Source organism: Macrobrachium rosenbergii, chromosome 22, assembly GCF_040412425.1.
Source record: "Macrobrachium rosenbergii isolate ZJJX-2024 chromosome 22, ASM4041242v1, whole genome shotgun sequence".
In the NCBI taxonomy this organism is placed as follows: domain Eukaryota; kingdom Metazoa; phylum Arthropoda; class Malacostraca; order Decapoda; family Palaemonidae; genus Macrobrachium; species Macrobrachium rosenbergii.
Window position 1 is genome coordinate 2,997,207 of NC_089762.1, and position 17,736 is coordinate 3,014,942.

A 17,736-nucleotide genomic window follows, 5' to 3' on the forward strand; every position below is an offset into this window, starting at 1 on the left:
GAATATGATGTTCATTAGGAAGTACGAGAAGGTAAGGAAAATAGAGAAAGAAGTAACAGAAGGTAAAGGGAAATACAGAGTGAAGAGATCTCACTTATTAAAAAGAAAAAAAATATAATTGAATAAATAGATAAAAATGTATTAAAATGCAAGGAGAAAGGCTGGGAAAGTAGAGTTGCTGTCTTCACCTATTTAGTGGTTTTGAATGCTGAATTTGTGTGGTTATGTAATGATGAATTTGGTTTAATTTCCGGCTCCAAAGGAATTATGACGAACGTCCCCGGGCTTAGATGATGTTACTTTGTAACGGGTCTGACGTTACTTGACTCAGTGTCACGTAACGTTGTGAGATGGTGTTAATGCAGTGTTAGTTTTGTCAAACACATTTGGCTTGAGTGAAATTAAGACTAATTCCTATGTCATGCTTCGTTTGCCGCGTAGATAATAACTCTGAATTTTTCAAATTTACCCTTGAGACCCATTATTAGTGTGGAAGTAGAAATGAATAAGGGCATATCTCGGAAGGACCACATCATCGGCGGGGCTAAGAATTCCTCAAGAAAGCTGAATAGGTTCTTCAATTGTCGCTTGCATTCCTTCGAGCTTCTCTTTTCAGTAGTTTTGCGAATTATCTGTCATTGTACGGAGCTTATTCTTGCATTTGCCTGCGTTCATCACAGTTCATTTTTGACATGTTTAAATCAAAGGTCTCTCGTCAAGTCCCGGACCAGTTTCTTGCATTGATTCATCTTCATGTTCGTAAAATGGTCTCCGCCCTATGCTTGATCTGCAGATATTACTGCGAACGTTGCTTCCAAGAGTTTCTCCATTTTGCGTGTCCTTGAGAAACTCTCTTCGAAGCGTTGTGTAGGTCATTCCAACCCTGTGAGAGCTGACAGTCAGCTCAGTGGTCTGGTTAAATTCTTTTTAATACTAATAATATAATTCTCGATTCAACAGATGATGAACGTTTCACTTCTAAAATAGGGGATTCTCTTTCTTCCTCAATGTACCCAGCTTGTTGATATTGAGAGGGTTTGTCTGAAACTTTTTCTAACATTTCCAGTTTCCCGAGCTTAATGTGGCTTTCCACACCCACCCCGATTTATCCTTGAAAAAATGAGGAGGTTTCCGATTCGAAACAAATATCAGTTCTGGACAGGGTACAGCCAGTAATGAATATAACCAAAATGCAGCAGCAATTGAATTTTTAATTTACTCTCAGCATTGAGAAGATGATGATCAGGCATTGAGGCAAGGGAATTGAATGCCATTTTAGTTTTCTGTAAAAGAAAACTATTGTGCCGGCTTTGTCTGTCCGTCCGCACTTTTTCTGTCCACCCTCAGATCTTGAAAACTGCTGAGGCTAGAGGGCTGCAAAATGGTAAGTTGATCATCCACCCTCCAGCCATCAAACATACCAAATTGCAGCCCTCTAGCCCCAGTAGTTTTTATTTTTATTTAAGGTAAAAGTTAGCCATAATCGTGCTTCTGGTAAGAATATAGGGCAGGCCACCACCGGACCGTGGTTAAAGTGTCATGAGCCGCGGCTCATACAGCATTATACCGAGACTACTGAAAGATAGACCTATTTTCGGTGGCCTTGATTATAGCTTTACAGAAAACTCGATTGCACCGAAGAAACTTCGGCGCATTTTTTACTTGTAAATTTTTACTTGTAATTTTTACTTGTTTATATTTATGTTAATCAGGAGGCTTCTCTTGATTCATTTCTGGTCGAACCGTCTCTTAGGACGGTTATTGGTATGTGATTCTGAGGTGTTTTCTTTTAGCATCTGAGCTCAAGATCGGTTCGTGTATGCCAGCTTTAAACATCTGCCTCGGTCACTGGCTGTCCGGCTCCGCAAATCCAGATTCATTGCCTGCTCCGCTGTGGAACACCATGAAAGGACTCCCATGACGGCGCTGCCGTTATTGCGGCGTCATTGGGCTTTCCGTGCCAGGGGAACAATGGACGTCCCCAGTTTTGTAAGCATTATCTGTGATCGTTTTCCGTTGCTGATGCCATTTGAGGGAAGCTTCAGGATCGCCGTCCATTTTGTGCGTTGTAGTGAATTTATGCTCTGTTTTTTTATTCTTTGTGTTGTGTATAAATGTATATGTATATATATGTATATATACATATATATATATATATATATATATATATATATATATATATATATATATATATTTTTATATATATATATAAGGTCTTTTTTGACTCAGGCCATTCAATTGAAAGAGGATCGATCCTGATGTGAGTCAGGTCGTGATTGTGGGTTGATTATTTCAATTGAACATTTAGGGAAGGGCTGAGACAGGAAATTGCTTTTGTCCCACTAGCGGCCATTCACATTGAAAGATAGGTAGCATTTAGGCATTTAACCCCATAGGAGAGGTGGTCCTAAGGTCCTTTTTTTTTTATGTGGCGAATGTTTTAACAAAGCAGAAAGGCATGACTGTAGGCCTGTTTTATTTCTCGGAGAGACCACATTCCGACGGGGCCTCTTCTCCTTTCTTTGTCTATTATCCTATTAGTGAAGTGAAGAAGCAATTGTAAAGACACGTGATTGTGGGTTGATTATTTCTATATATATATATATATATATATATATATATATTGTTATATATATATAATACCTAGGATTTATATATAAATATATATATGGAAGAATATAATATATATATATAATATATATATATATATATATATATATATATATATATACATATACATGTAATATATATATAAATATATATATATATATATATATATATATATATATATATATATATATATATATATATATATATATATATATATATACATACATATACATATACATGTAATATGAAAGATTCAGAGAGAGGTAGGCCACATAGCACACTGGATATGATATGCTCTATTCTTGGATTATTGGGCGATGCAGACAAATCAAGGCCCAGCCCACGAAAAACCCAGGTACATCTGCTGACCTAAACATTAAATGATGTACCATGAACCCATTCGCCTGTGATGGGTCGCAAAAAGTTAAGTATATCTTAGTTTAACCAGACCACTGAGCTGATTAACAGCTCTCCTAGGGCTGGCCCGAAGGATTAGATTTCTTTCACGTGGCTAAGAACCAGCTGGTTACCTAGCAGCGGGAGCTACAGCTTATTATTATGGAATCCGAACCACATACGACTAGAAATGAATTTATATCGCCAGAAATAAATTCCTCTAATTCTTCACTGGCCGTTCGGAGAGTTGAACGCTGGGCCAACAGCGTGCTAGCCGAGAACTCTACCCACCCCTCCAATGAAGAACTTGTGATGGGTCGCAACCAGAATAAATTTGGCATGGGCCAAGCAATTTCATCTCGTCCCAGACTACCTGCTTGAAAAACCTCTTAGTAAAGCTTGTATGGAAGTGTGAAAGGGGTAATTATAGGACATGACATTATTTAACTGGTACTCTGCACTGCTGTCTCCCCTACCCTCCCTATCTCCTACATACCCTGCCTCCACCCGGGGCGGGCAAACAGGTTTGCAGGAGGAGGGTGGATGTCTCCCCTACCCTCCCGTTCTCCTACCTACCCCGCCCTCACCCGTGGTGGGCAAATCGGTTTGCAGGGGGTGGGTGGCTGTGTCATGTCTTGTCAATGGGGGGAGGACAAGCTAGATTCACACGGACTTTATTATTATATATATACCAGGAAAGTTGTACTGTAGGAATTTGATTGAGGCAGTAAGACAGAAGACTGAAGGGTTGAGATGGGACGAACAGTCTGGGTGTAAACATGAAATAGGGAAGTAGACCAAGAATGCTGAAAAATAAACAAGTAAATAATGCTCCGAAGTGTCTTCGGCTCAATCGAGTTTCCTGTACAGCCGCTACAGCTTATAATCAAGGCCACCGAAAATAGATCTATCCTTCGATGGTCTCAGTATCATGTTTTAACCATGGCCCGGTAGTGGCCTATCCTATATCTTTGCCGAAGCACGATTATTTCTGATTTTAACCTTAAATAAAATAAAAACTACTGAGGCTAGAGGGCTGCAGTTTGGTATGTTTGATAATTGGAGTGTGGATGATGAACATAGCAATTTGCAGCCCTTTAGTCTCAGTAATTTTTAAGATCTTGAGGGCCGACAGAAAAAGTGTGGACTGAAAAAAGTGCAGATAGAATAAAGTGCCGACGGGTAGACAAAGCAGGCACAATAGTTTTCTTTTACAGAAAACTAAAACTGGGGAAGATTTGAAAATATTTTGTGAGAGGAAAAAATTGGGAATCAAGTTTGAAGATGTGAAACCAGGAACATGGAACAAAATACCAGGGAAAACAAAATGATGCAAGTAAAACAAAAAACTTCTGATTTTTTCGGGAAGTCAGCGTGGGGGTATCTGAAGGAATTGTTGAGCCAACTGTCATTTATAGAAGTAAGTGGGGATTTTGAACGCAAATGGAAGCTAAGAGGTGGGAGCTGCTGTGATTAACTTTTTGTGTAGTATATATGGCTCAAGAATAATTGAAATGATGACTCATGTAAAGACACGTAGTATGAGGTGAAAAGGTTATCATGGGTTGAAAATTGGCTAAGAGCCTTTAGAGATGTTATGGTCCAGTGGAAAGAATGGGAGACAAGAGTGGAGGAGGAGGACGGGGAAGACGTAGAAGCGGCTGAATAGATTTGATGAGAGAGGTGTTGGAAATGAAGGACCTTTGGAAATGAAGAACCTTCATACCCAAGAACCATGAGGATGCACGCAAGACAGTGTTTAAGTGTTTAGAGGGTTCAGTACGCCTTCTGTGTAGGCATATGAAGTGCCTATTGTTGTGGAAGTTCAGCAACTAAACCTTGATTATTTCAGTATATATACAGGGTGTTTCGAAATTAGAGCCCCCCTCTACAGCATAAGCTAAAATTAATATGGACAAAAGTAATTCAGAACAGGTATTTATTTAAGTTTCTCTTTGAATATTTAATATTTTGTGTGGCCTCCATCTGCCTATACCACAGCCTGCATTCTTGAGGGGTATGATTCAGCAAATCCATTTCCCTGAGCACTTTAGTCACCTCTCTTTGCAGGTTGTCGAGGCTTGGTATACCATCATAGTTCACTGTGCGCGCTTCAGCACAATCCTTTGAGATACTACCAATGTTTTCACACACATTAAGGTCAGGGGAGCTACCTGGAAATTCACTTGACGAGAAGAAATCGATACCACTGTTTCAAAGCAGCTCCTGTGTCTGAAGAGCCTTGAAACATGGTGCCTTATCATGCAAAAATGTGACTTCTTCAATAGATAACACATTTTCAGGATCTTTGAGGAAAGGAAATACTCCACCAGTAAGCACAGTTTCTCTGAAATACTCGCCATTCCATGACTGTGCTTTTTCTTTGATGATCCACATTAACTGCTTGGCTTTGAAACAGAAAAATTCCCAGACATTCAGGTAATTTCACAACTTGGCGATAGCGCACATCATAGCTGATGTCATCCAACTTTGCAGCCCAAATGATGTCATTTTTATGACTTGGCTTCCTGACTGTGTAAATAAAGAATTTATTTGATGCGGCAATATAGAGAAAGTCAGCTTCATCCCAATCTTAAAGAAATGAACCACAAAACCATGCACAGTCTTCTCTCTGTTGCTGAGTGATGTTGGGCTTGCTGATAACATGAAATAGCTTGATACCAGATTTTTTCAACTCACAATGTACAGCACTATAACTTCTCTTCTTTCCCCTTTTTGTTTCTAGTTCAAGCGACAATTTACGTAAAGACTTTTTTGGTCTACCCACTGCCTCAGCTATGTCTTTTGACTCCTCAGAAAGGACTTCAGGCCTTCCAAGATTCTCACTCTTTTCGCGATGACATTCATATGGATTTTTGAAATGAAGGATGCGCCAGCATCCCTGGCCTCTCTGAAGGTTATAGCCCAGATTCGGTCAATCCATCTGATTTCCTCCGAGTCGTTAGCCATGGCTGTATCTAACTCCGTCACTCGGTCTGAAAATACAAGAAAAGTAAAATGAAAAATAGCTTAATAGAAACTTAAAATAATGTACTTGGAGATAGGCTATAGCAGAAAACTTCATAACTTTCCATTTGTTCTGTAGAGGGGAGGGGGCTCTAATTTCGAAACACCTGGTATATATATGTATATATATATAATTATATATATGCGTGTGTATAATACACACATATATATGTGTGTGTGTAATATATGTACGTATATGCATAGAGAGAGAGAGAGAGAGAGACAGAGAGAGAGAATCAGTCAGGTACTTGCAAACCGCAATAATTATATTATAGCGTTAGGAAACATTTAAGTGAGTTGAAAGCCAGTCGATATGTACGTTCAAGAAGACTTTATTGTCAACTACTGTTCTTTTAATGACTTCGATTTGACTTCGGCAATGCCATTCGTCCATGCCATATAAAGCCTTTGTTTCGAAATAGGTCAGACAGAACTGTTCTTCCCACGTGCCGCTCTTTAATCAATTTTTTGTTGTTTTTGTTTTCGACCGAACGGTGAGCTGGAACAGCGTCATCAGGTAGCCTGATATCCCGCAATCAGTCTCGCGAGGAACCAGACCTTCGGGTGGATCAGTGGTTTCTTCAGTGGATAATGAAATGCCGAGAGTTCCTGCCTTTGATAATTACGGACGAGACTGAAACAATCCCGCCTGATACCCAAGAAATTAATTTCGATCTCGTTTCAACCATAGTCTGGTCCGGCCTTGCTTCGGAGCTTTCGAACGAGCTGGACACGGGATTCTCTTTATGGCACCTCTCCTGAAATTAGGGATTATCAGTTGTGCCTCATCATCGTCAGTGTGGAAGCCGGAGGCGTGGACGCTGGGCCCGAAGTCTTGTTGAATGTGCGGGAACGGCAGAAAGATGATGCTTCTTGATGGTCAGCGAATAATTATAGTGTGTGTGTGTGTGCCGTCGCCTGTGCTTTTAAAGCCTCAGAGGATTTTTTGCTTTAAATAAGCAAGTGATGCTTCTTGAGAGAGAGAGAGAGAGAGAGAGAGAGAGAGAGAGAGAGAGAGAGAGAGAGAGAGAGAGTGAGATGGTCAGCGAATACTTTATGGGCTTTTGCTGAGTAAGAGGTATCTGTGAGAGAGAGAGAGAGAGAGAGAGAGAGAGAGAGAGAGAGAGAGAGAGAGAGAGAGAGAGAGAGAGTGTAAATAAATGACGATAAAGCTGAGAGAGAGAGAGAGAGAGAGAGAGAGAGAGAGAGAGAGAGTAAATAAATGACGATAAAGCTGATGAGAGAGAGAGAGAGAGAGTGTGTGTGTGTGTGTGTGTGTGTGTGTGTGTGTGTGAATATGCGACGATAAAGCTGATGAGAGAGAGAGAGAGAGAGAGAGAGAGAGAGAGAGAGAGAGAGAGAGAGAGAGAGAACAATTTATGGGTCTAACGCTGAGTAATAGGTATCTGCGAGAGAGAGAGAGAGAGAGAGAGAGAGAGAGAGAGAGAGAGAGAGAGAGAGAGAGAGAGAGAGAGAGAGTGAGTGTAAATAGATGATAAAGCTGAGAGAGAGAGAGAGAGAGAGAGAGTAAATAAATGAGAGAGAGAGAGAGAGAGAGAGAGAGAGAGAGAGAGTGTGTGTGTGTGTGTGTGTGTGTGTGTGTGTGTGTGAATATGTGACGCTGAGTTGATGAGAGAGAGAGAGAGAGAGAGAGAGAGAGAGAGAGAGAGAGAGAGAGAGAGAGAGAGAGAGAGAACGCTTTATGGTCTTACGCTGAGTAAGAGGTATCTGTGTGAGAGAGAGAGAGAGAGAGAGAGAGAGTGTGTGTGTATGTGTAAATAAATAACGATAAAGCTGATAGAGAGAGAGAGTAAATAAATGACGATAAAGATGAGAGAGAGAGAGAGAGAGAGAGAGAGGGAGAGAGAGAGTGAGATTAAATAAATGAAGACAAAGCTGATGAAATTTCACCAATTCTAGATGCTGTCAACATAAAATACTCCAGCCTGAAGTAAAAGTCACCTTTAATACCTTTGAAATATTTTTTCTTTTGTCACTTGCGTGGTTGATATTAAAGGGAAGACATTTTCCACAACCAAACAGTGGCGCAGACCTATGAAGTTAACCCCACCCCCCCAAAAAAAATATAAAAAATAACATGAAAGGAAAAGTCATTCGTAGCGTTGAGCAATCAGAGTATCGGTGTAGCCATACCATCGTCATTGCATTTTATTACCTACCTTATTCCTCGCGGGATTGACTAATTAGCCGGTGATGGAATCGCTTTCACCATCTATTTGAGGGGCTTTAATGTGCTGAGAGAGAGAGAGAGAGAGAGAGATGGATCAAGTCGTGTGTGTGTGTGTGTGTGGGGCTGATGCCTGATGAGGAAATGAAGAGATAGAACGATTCCTAGGGGTGTGCTCTGGTATGGGCTATTTCTGTGTGTGTCCTTCATGAGATTTGTCCCTTTTATTTCGTACGTGCCAGTTGATCAACTTTATCAAGGCTGACTCTTGGTTAAATTGCAGAGATGAGTGAGAACTTAGGAATGTTGCTCCGAGTCGATAAAATATTGATTCAGTACAGACAAGCAGAAATGAAACAGTTGAAGGTTTTAAGACATTTTTCCCCCCACTTTTTAAGGCAAATCAGCTGGAATATTGCGCGCAGATTGAACATAACCAAATTCTTGTACACGTTTGCCCTCAGCTTTCTCCTGAGAGAGAGAGAGAGAGAGAGAGAGAGAGAGAGAGAGGAGAGAGAGAGAGAGAGAGAGAGAGAGGGAGAGAGAGAGGGAGAGGAGAGAGAGAGATTAAATAAATGAAGACAAAGCTGATGAAATTTCACAAACACTGTCAAACTACTTTGCTAGTTCGGAAAAGTCATTCGTAGCGTTGTTTTTCCTCAGAGTCCCCAGTCACACCATCTATTTGAGGGCTTTTTCCTCAAGATGTTCCCAGTCACATATGTCCCTTTTTATTTTTCCTCAATGTCCCTCAGTCAGTCGATAATGTATTTTCTCAGCAAACAGAAATGAAACCCCAATCACCTCAATGTTCCCAGTCACGTATTTTCCTCAATGTCCCCAGTCATATGTTTTTCCTCAATGTCCCCAATCAGATATGCTTTTCCTCAATGTCCCCAGTCACATATGTTTTTCCTCAATGTCCCCAGTCACATGTTTTTCCTCAATGTCCCCAGTCACATGTATTTTTCCTCAATTTCCCCAGTCATATATGTTTTTCCTCAATATCCCCAGTCACATATGCTTTTCCTCAATGTCCCCAGTCACATATGTTTTTCCTCAATGTCCCCAGTCACGTGTTTTTTCTCAATGTCCCCAGTCACATATGTTTTTCCTCAATGTGCCCAGTCACATGTTTTTCCATAATGTTCCCAGTCACATATGTTTTTCCTCAATGTCCCCAGTCACATGTTTTTCCTCAATGTCCCCAGTCACATATGTGTTTCTCAATGTCCCCAGTCACATATGTTTTCCCTCATGTCTCCAGTCACATATGTTTTTCCTCAATGTCCCCAGTCACATGTTTTTCCTCAGTGTCCCCAGTCACATACTGTTCTGTAAAAACACCAACCATTCCACACTTTATTCACAGCTCATTTTCTTATCCCACAAGTTTGCTCCTGTCTGATAACCTTTGTTGACTCATCGCATCACTCCACCCAAAATGATATTCACCATTTATGGAGAAATAGAACACCATTGGTCAAGACCCGCTGTTACACCAAACTAGTCACCTTCCTGTTCTAATATACTGTTATACTAATATTCTAATATTCTAATATTTTGATACACTCTTCGCTTACTTGATCAAAACGTGCAATCTCTCTTAAAGGTCCACAGTATCTTTTGCATTGCCTACCATTTAGTGTAGTTTTCTTTTTACGCAGTTCTTCATAAGCAAACGCCTGATCCACCTACCTTCTTCATTTTCCAAACCCACACTTCATCCCCCTATCACTCATTTTGTCAGCTGTCGCACTGTTTCAGTGAAAGTCCTACTTCGCACCCTTCCTAAGCAACATTAGGCACTCATCATTTCCCCAGTCCCTGGACACTGCCTCTGTACCCTGATCTAGCTTCCAAACCATGGTTAGCCAGTCAGCCACATCACGGCTGTACCGCAGCATCTCAGTTCTAATCCCATCAGCTCCTGGTGGTCTTCACACCTTTGAACCTCTAAAGTGGCTTCCTTACGCCATCGACAGGTCATATCTAGAAACATACTTAATTTACGTCCTAAACCTTTCCACTCTTATGTCATGGGTCTCTGCCTACCACGACTGTACTTCAGACCACATATCCTTACTTATCCTGTATTTTTTTTTATATATATATATATATATATATATATATATATATATATATATATATATATATATATATATATATATATATATATATATATCACATAACCACAGGTGAAAAATGAGAGACGAGGTGTAGGTCTGACCGGTTTCGACTTTATTTCCAATTCGTCAATGGCATGGAAATAAAGTCGAAACCGGTCGGGACCTATACTCCGCCTCTTATTTTTCATCTGTGGTAATATGTGATAAATGAGTCACGTACAAAAGTGATTATAATTATATATATATATATATATATATATATATATATATATATATATATATATATACACACACACATATACACACACACACATACATATACGCAAGGACATACATGTGAATGTGCCCATATACGCACCTGCGTGTGTATATATACGCGTATAGTGTGCCTTTAATTATGCATAATGTGTGTATTACTGAATTTCTTTGCTGATCTAAGAATTTTATACTGGTCTCCGAGGCATAATCCAGTCGTAATTCAGGCTTAAATAATCCCCATAACTAAGTTTATTTTTAGGGTTACTGATTGTTTAGGCCTGTGTTGGACCAAGTTTCTCAGAGTGTTTACCCTAGTCTTCTACAACTCTACAACTCTGCAATAGAAAGTGAACTCATCTTGGGATAAATTTTTTCCTTTTGCGTATATATATATATATATATATATATATATATATATATATATATATATATATATATATATATATATATATATATATATATATATATATATAGTTGAAACCACTGGGAATGTTCAGAATGAGGCGACACAATGTGCCAAGTACTTTCGCAGTGACTTCAGCTAATAAACAAAATTACACGCTTACTTTTGTGATTTATTAGTATATATAGCCTATTATATATATGTATATATATATATATATATATATATATATATATATATATATATAATGTGTGTTTGTGTATGTATGTAAAGTATGTATATATATTTTGCACATTGCAAAGCCGAATCTACAGCTTGTAAATTGGTTGTTTCTTTTTTACCGTGGAGTCCTGATTATGCACACGGACGAAACTTCATAAACCTGTATATTTATGTATTTTACTCTGTAACCTACAGAATAGTTTACAAAATGAAAAACTGTATTATTCGTAGAAAATCTCTTTACAATGTAATTCTGCAGGGCATGCAGACCAAAAATCCTAAGTGAGCTCTTAGGCCTAAAGAGATGAAAAACGTTTGAGGAGGGAGCCTAAGGGATTAATTTAGAGACGAACGTACAGGGCAGAACCACGTTTAGGTTATGAATCATTTTCTCCCGGAGTTGAGTTTTTTTTTTTTTTTTTTTTTTGTTCGCCCTCCCCGCTCCATGAAACCTTTTCTTGGGTATTACGGTACTTGTTCATTCTGAATATTTATCAGTACTTTGCGTGGCTTTTGACGATTTCTTTTCGCAGCATGTGGATTATGTAATACAACCTTAAAATTAGGTATTGTTTGTAATCGATGAATACACTTTCGGTTTGGAAGTCAACTTCTCCCAGTCAACTTCTCCCTTGGGTCTCCAATTTTTATAAAAGATTCCTGGTAGGAGAGGTTTCCTCTTCCCAAAATGCGAGGGTACCCTGGTAGATTTCCCCTTCAGTATTTTCTTTTCAACAATTAGCTTCCCTGGGCACCCATTTTGCCCTTGTGGCAAGAGGACTGCCCAAGAACTAGGCGCTACCCATTTTGCGGAGCAACAGGAACTGCTATTTGTTGGTCAGCCATGCTGTCACACTACTCAGTACCAGAATGTTTTTCTTCCTCGCTGTGCAAAACTGAGGAATGGTCTGGCCGCATTACTGGTGCCAGTGTTCACAAGGAGCTGTAATACTATTTTTTGTGATTCTTTGCGTAATTCAGAGTGCAAGGTGATAATAACGGTCAGACATGTGTTTTGTGAGTGCCCAAATGACCAACAGCGTCTGCCAACTTTTGGAAATAAATCAGTGAGCTGGAGATTTTGTCAGAATCTTCTGCATTATCAGTCATTCCGATCTTGATGTTCATGAGGAGCTGTAATTGAGTTGATAAGATATAAATATAATTAAATGATGAAATTACAAAAACCCTTAGGAGGTCATTTAATGAATTTTAGAAACCAAAAAAATTTTAAAATGTTACATATTCTGAATTTTATTCACTTATTAAATTTATTTTTCTTATTTTTTTAGTGTATGTATGAAAACGTGAGAAAAATGTACTCATTGTGTGCTTGTGCTCCAGTATGGAAGCGTGTGCCTTTGTGCAGCTTTCAGTTTAATTTTCATTCATTCATCATCACACCAGATGAACTATTTGGACCCAGAGCTTGGCCTCTGGCCTAGACCTGGTATTTTATACAAATCCTCCAGGCCAGCCCTATGAGAGCTGATAGTCAGCTCAGTGGTCTGGTTAAACTACTTTTATAATAATAATAATGAGAGTTAATGTGAGCCAGACGTGCGTTATGAGGGCCAATGGATACCAAGATGGTGAAACAATAAATGATAATATAGAAAGGGGAAGGATGAAAGTGGTTGAAACATGTAGGTATTTGGGAGCAGATAAAACAAGATGACTGGGTGAGAGAAGAGGTTATTTACAGAACAGTTGAAGAACGGAAGGTGGCAAGATGTCCAGGAGATTAGGCGAGACTTGTCTGTGGAAGCTAAGGTAGGAATGTGGACAAGTGGTCATGTTGCTTGTATAATGTGACGTAAAAGGAATGGGAGGGTAGAGAAGTATGGGGTATGAAAGAGGTTACAAGTAATAAATACCCCGAAGTTTCTTCGGCGCAATCGAGCTTTCTGTTTGAGCCGCGGCCCATGAAGTTTTCACCACGCCCGGTGGTGGGATGTCCTATATCGTTGCCAGACCCAGGATCATGGCTAACGTTAACCTTAAATATAATAAAAACTACAGAGGCTAGAGGGCTGCAATTTGGTATGTTTGATGATTGGAGGGTGGTTGATCAATGCACCAATTTGCAGCCCTCTGGCCTCAGTAGTCTTTAAGATCTGAGAGCGGACAGAAAAAGTGCTGACGGACAGACAAAGCCGGCACAATAGTTTTCTTTTACAGAAAACTAAAAATGGTAGTTTAGGTAAAAGGATGGATCAGTGTTTTTGGACTTTGTTCATGCAGAAATGAAGATAGGATAAGTTAAGTGTACCTTAGTTTAACCAGACCACTGACTGATTAACAGCTCTCCTAGGGCTGGCCCGAAAGATTAAACTTATTTTACGTGGCTAAGAACCAATTGGTTACCTAGCAACGGGACCTACAGCTTATCGTGGAATCCGAACCTCAATATAACGAGAAATGAATTTCTATCACCAGAAGTAAATTCCTCTAATTCTTCATTGGAAGGTCGGAGAATCGAACTCGGGCCCAGCAGAGAGCTAGCCAAGGACGATACCAACCTGTCCAATGAGGAACTAGATAGGATGTAAGTGATAAGAAAAGGATAAGAGGAAGACAAGATAAGAAAAGGATAAGAGGAAGACAAGAAAACTTTGGATAGAGGGCCAGAAGGAGTCCTTTGAAAGCCTGAGGTCTCATATCTGAGGATCAAGAGAACACGTGCAAAACGGAGTCGAGTGGTGCAGTGTGTGGGGAGGGGTTTGACATGCATGTGATGAACATTCTGTGCAGGTGGGAATTATGAATGAGGCAGCCACTTGTCGCCCATTTCCACCCCATGGTACGAGGACTGCTAAATTATGAAATAAAAACATTTCTCTCCTCCCAATATTTGCCAAACATTGCCTGCATGAAGTTTGTTTATATTTCAGAGTGATTGTTTCCCCCAGTATGCATTTGACCTCGGCTTCCATTATTGTTGAAAGGTGGATCTTAAAAATGTCTATCGTTGCTGCTTGCATGAGAAAACTGTAGGAGGTGCTGTCATATAACCATTGTGTGTGGTTGTAGTCAGTGTCTTTGATTTATATTTTAGTTTCTTGTAAAAGAAAACTGTTGCGATGGCTCTTGCCTGTCTGTCAGCACTTTTTTTCCCTGTCCGCGGCCCATGAAACTCAGCCACGGTCCGGTGGTGGTGGTCTTAGCCACGTCCCATGAAACGATTTAGTCGCGGCTTAAATAAAATAAAAGCCACGATCCGGTGGTGGCTTGTGTTGTATGCTGATCATCCACCCGGCAGTCAGAAGTACCGATCGGCCAAATCTAACCTAAATAAAATAGTTTTATTTTATTTAAGAGGGCTGCAATTAGTATGCTGATCATCCACCCTCCAGTCATCAAACATGCCACCACCGGACCGTGGCTAAGTTTCATGGGCCGCGGCTAAGAGTTTCATGGCACGTGGCTGAGACCACCACCGTACCGTGGCTGAGTTTCATGGGCCGCGGCCAAGAGTTTCGTGGGCCGCGGCTGAAAGTTTCATACAGCATTATACGCTGTACAGAAAACTCAGTTGTGGTGAAGAAACTTCGGAGCATCTTTTTACTTGTTTATACGTCCATTTGCCTGTAATCATCTGGATGGTGTGTTGACTATGAAACGAGGCTGGTAACATTATATTGACAAACATGTAATATTACATTATTTTATCGATTCAAAACTTTCTCCATCTCTTTACAATAATAGCAACAGCTTTCACTGCATAGCTTTTCTCACTACCCAAAGTCCTGCCGGATTTTAGGATGGTGGCTGAGTGCTATAAACTTCATTAGGTTTAAAAAAAAAATCGGAATATGTCCTCTCCGGCGGAAGCGTCAGAATCAGTATATGAACCCAATCACTTAATTATGCAAGCAGCTCATGTGCTTCTTGAATAAGTTACACCGACTTCTTGTTCGACAATCTGTAGGTGAACCTCCAGTTCTGCACTGCATGTTCCTCGACTTTTATTTAGCCATTTGCCAAAAACTCCATTTTATTCTTTGCTAACAGAACATGGACCACATTCGATGCTGTGCACTTTTCAAAACGTCAGCGTCGAGGTTCTTCCTTTCTTGGCTTCCAGTACTGCGCATACAGAATATATCTGGTGTTGAGGTAACTTGCTAAAATCCGCTCTTAACTTGTTAAAGTAAACTCTATTGGCGATAGCTGCTAGACCATTTTTTAAAATTTATTTAGTAAAAAAAAAAATATATATATTTTATATATATATATATTATATATATATATATATATATATATATATATATATATATATATATATATATATATATATATATATATATATATACATATACACACACATATATAACTGAATCACGAAAATATGGAACGTCATGAATATATAAATAAAAGCACTGCCATATATATATATATGTATATATATATATATATATATATATATATATATATATATATATATATATATATATATATATATATATTCAGAAATCAAACGTCCTTTAATATCCAATTCATCTGGAAGTAATATACTTATATGTTACGAAGGGGAATTTTTAGTTGATAATAAGTTCTCCCGTGGGGTCGAACCAGCGACGGACGAGGAATATGACACACTAACCAGTCGGCCACAAGAGAGGTATTGAATACCATCTCCCATCAACTCACCCGTCGAACTCAGGTGTTTTTTTTCCACCCACCTTGCCATGTTGACCGTAGTGCGTTTGTCCTTCCGTAGCCATATTATGACTATTTATCACATCACCGTGATTCATATACAATCGAAAGCTACAAACGTCCTTTAATATCCAATTCACTCTACCTCGGAAATAATATATTTTCATATATGTTACCAAAGGGGAATTTTTTAGTTGATTAAGTCCACCGTCCCGTGGGGTCGAACCAGCGACGGACGTGAATCAGGACTACAGTGACACGTAACCAGTCGGCCACAAGAGAGGGTATAAGTGAACACCATCTCCCATCAACTCACCCGTCGAACTCAGGTGTTTTGGCGCTTGGGCTGGGGCCATGTTCGTGGCTTTGTGGGAGGGGAGAGACATCACCGTGAGAAACCTCCTTCCTTCCCCGGGGGATTGGGAAGGAATTTTAGTTGAATCGACGGACGAGAATCAGGTACAGTGACACACCAACCAGTCGGCCACAAGAGAGGGGTGAATACCATCTCCCATGTTGTGCTCTGATTCCTCGTCCGTCGCTGGTTCGACCTCACGGGACGGTGGACTTATTATCAACTAAAAATTGCCGGTAACATATATGAAAACATATTTTCTGAGGTAGAGTGAATTCTGTCTTTCTGATTGTATATGAATCACGGTGAGACTATATATATATATATATTAAAATATAAACCAGTCAAGACTTCAACTTAAGGAAACGGAGAATACTTGACTTTCCTCATTTGGTGTATTACATTCATACGTCGGCAATTCTTTTTTTTGCATTGCAGCTTTTCCTTCCCGTAATGATAACCGCTGAGAAGATAAATTTCGCCTCTAAGGCCAGATTACACGATAAAGTGAAACCTGCGTCCAGCTGCGTGACAAATAAAGCGACGGCTCGGGGGCGGGTTCGTGGCTTTGTGGGAGGGGGAGAGAGAGAGAGACCCTCCTTCCCTCCCCGGGGATTGGGGGGGGGTTAATCCTAGAGAATGGGTGTGGGGAAGGGGGTGACGACGATGGCGGTGCTCGATGCTCTCTTGTTTCTCATGCTGATGCCTTGTTGGTTTCTCTGTCTTCAGTGAGGTCAACAGACTGTTAAAATATGAGGAAAACATGAGGTTAATTGGTGTGACATTTCATACGGCTACGATTTGTATATACTCATATGTGTATTAATATATATATACTTTATATATATATATATATATATATATATATATATATATATATATATATATATATATATATATATATATATATATATATATATATATATTCTGTATGTATAACTGAATCACGAAAATATGGAACGCGATGAATATATAAATAGTCTGCTAAGTAAAGGACCTAACGTCGAAAGGCCTCGCAGCACTCCAGTGTTTCCGTTTCCTTCGTGGATTTTATCTTTATTTATATATACTGTATATATATATTTGTGTATGTGTGTTCGTGTATATATTCACCCTACAAAATCACCCCTTAGAAGGGGTGGAACCACATATTAACCTTCCAGCTATCGGCAAGTGTATCTATAGTGACCGTGATACTCGGTCTCAGCAATGAGAGTGCTTGGGATTAATTACTGGGTGGCGCCATGCGATGTTTGCATTTCATCACGTCTAATTGTGCCTTTGTTGGGAATTTCAGCCCATGGGTGGATTTTAAATCACACAAGGTGCCAGAATAAGAGTGATTGATTGTATATATGATTATATTTATAGTTGAAGTTTAAAGCCCACCTGGGCCTCTGCGAGGCTCACAGGGCAGGAGCTGATCTCCCGTTTCTTTGGCTGACAGCCAGTGGGGGACAGGTCCCAATGCCTAAGACATGTGGCC